Source organism: Echinops telfairi, unplaced genomic scaffold, assembly GCF_000313985.2.
Source record: "Echinops telfairi isolate 266 unplaced genomic scaffold, ASM31398v2 ScPeMD7_1957;HRSCAF=2489, whole genome shotgun sequence".
Lineage (NCBI taxonomy): Eukaryota > Metazoa > Chordata > Mammalia > Afrosoricida > Tenrecidae > Echinops > Echinops telfairi.
Window position 1 is genome coordinate 2370041 of NW_022105855.1, and position 2546 is coordinate 2372586.

The 2546-nt window shown below is 42.5% G+C and overlaps 1 pseudogene; it reads left to right on the plus strand.

The window, feature by feature from the left end:
- Positions 1 to 1091: 1091 nt before the first annotated feature.
- On the plus strand, positions 1092 to 1633 carry LOC105979827 (annotated as a pseudogene).
- The last annotated feature ends 913 nt before the right edge of the window (positions 1634 to 2546 follow it).

Genomic DNA, 2546 nt, shown 5'->3' on the forward strand with positions numbered 1-2546 from the left:
AAGGAAAGGGGTGTCACAAGGAATCTGGGTTCCCTCTGGAAAAGGAAAGACAGGATCATCTGTAGAGGAGGCGTCAATTGTGCACTAGGGCAGTGATGCACTAAGTGTGCCTCCCAGACCAGCAGCAGCAGCAGCACCTGGATACCTGTTAGAAATGCAAATTCTCGGGCCACACCCCAGACGTACTGAATTGGAATCTGTGTGTTTTAACAAGCCTCCAGGTGATTCTGAAGCACACACCATTTGAGAAGCACTGTGCCAGGGAATTGTTTATGTAGTACCTACCTTTTATGCGTGCCTGTGCAGCTGAACTATTTTAAGTTAATTTCTGTCAGGAAATGTTTTCCACTTTGTTCTTTGTTGCTCATTTCAGACAGCTACACCTGTGGGGATCAGGCAGCCTCACACGCTGAGGCCCCCTGAGCGTTGATATAGAACTCAAGCCTAGGTGGTCTCTAGTGTAGCATGTTCCTGTTTTTGCTGAACCAGTTACCTGCATTTCCGTTTGCCTTACCCAAGTCCTTCCTGAATTCATAGACAGTGGCCACTGACCATGTTATTTTTCTAAGTCCAATTGGTGGCTCTCCATTGTTAAAATAGAAAAGTCTGTACCCTATTATGTGGAAGGCAAAGACTTATATGACCTTACTTCTTCCCATTTCTTTTCTTTTTTAAATGGTTTTATTGACATACAACTCACACAATTCAATGGTTCAAGTACATCAATGGAATTGTACAATCAGCACACCAATCAATTTTGGAACATTTTCTTTATTCTTGTGTCCAGTGTTATTAGTACCTGCTGTTCCCCCAACCTCCCCTATCATAACTCCAATAGACTATTAATCCAGTGATTGTCTCTATAGGCTCACCTGTTTTGGTTTTTATACAAAGAAAATCACACAAAAACAAACGGGGGTGGGGAGGGGGGAAAAACAACAACAACAACAATAATAAAATAAAATAAACCTAATTTCAAAAGGAAGCAAAAGGTCATAAAAACTAGAACAAGTTCAAAATGGTCACAGGAAAAACAAATCATAAGATGTTAAATTTGCTCTAACTGTAGCGTCCTAAGTTGACCTGCCAAAATGTTTCACTACTCACTTGACCCAGAAAACCCTACAAAATCCTGCAAAGCAAGAGGGTCGAACCTACGGGTCCACTTCAAGAACACCCATGAAACTGCCCAAGCCCTCAAAGGCATGCATATCCAGAAAGCCACCAAATACTTGAAGGACTTCACTCTGCAGAAGCAGTGTGCGCCCTTCTGACATTACAATGGTGGTGTTGGTAGGTGTGCCCAGGCCAAACAGTGGGGTTGGACCCAGGGTCGGTGGCCCAAAAAGAGTGCTGAATTTTTGCTTCACATGCTTACAAATGCTGAACTGAAGGGTTTAGATGTGGATTCTCTGGTCATTGAGCACATCCAGGTGAACAAAGCCCCCAACTCCACTGCCGGACTTACAGAGCTCATGGTCGGATCAACCCAGACATGAGTGCCCCCTGCCACACTGACATGATCCTGACTGAGAAGGAACAGATCTTTCCCAAACCAGAAGAGGAGGTTGCACAGAAGAAAAAGATTTCCCAGAAGAAATTGAAGAAGCAAAAACTCATGGCTCGGGAATAAATTAAGCTTAAAATAATAAAAGTTTTTTTTTTAAGATGCTAAATTTAAACCTAACTCTATCTGCAGTAATGGGGAAACCTGGTGGCAAGTGGTTATATGATGGGCTGTGAATGGCAAGGTCATCAGTCTGAAACATCAGCAGCTCCATGGGAGAAAGATGAGGCTTTCTACTCCCATAGACTTACAGTCTTAGAAACCACAGAGGCAGCTCTGCCCTGCCCTATAGGGTTTCTATAAATCAAGATTGGCTTGGTGGCAGTGGGTGAGTAATTAGCTGCGGTAATCCACTTTTCAATGCACTCACTCTGCCTGTGGACAAGACTGTTCACATCCCTCTTCAAGGATCTTAGGGATTTCAAATGAAGCTTAACCTATATGGAGATTTTGCAAATGGATTTTAGGCTTTCACAGTTATCCATATGCTTCTGCAACCTGAGTGACCAGAATTTACTCTAGTACAATTCCTTCCTCTGATCTTGGGTTTTTCCATACACAATCCTTAGATCACACAGGCTGGTATGCTTCTTCCTTGTGGACTTAGCTGGCACCTCGCTTCGATGACAGCTTGTTTAAGACTAGATGGAATTCTTTCTGATAAACTGGCACTGGCACCATCTAATTTCTTCACCATACTTTGCTATAGCACCCATGTCTTCAATGATCACCTGATGAGGGCAAGTATTGAATAGGGCTATATCATAAGAATGAATTTTTCTTAGACTAGGTCTTCTGATTAAGTGTGAGCTCAAAACCCATTCATACATCTAATGTTCATATATACATATATTCACTTTAGAGGTCACATTATCAGGTTCTTGAAAATAATATAAGTATATGCATGTTGTCTCCGCAGGCCTGTCTGGATAGGACAGGCTGGATGAACAATCTGGAGGAGAAAACAACGGGACTGACA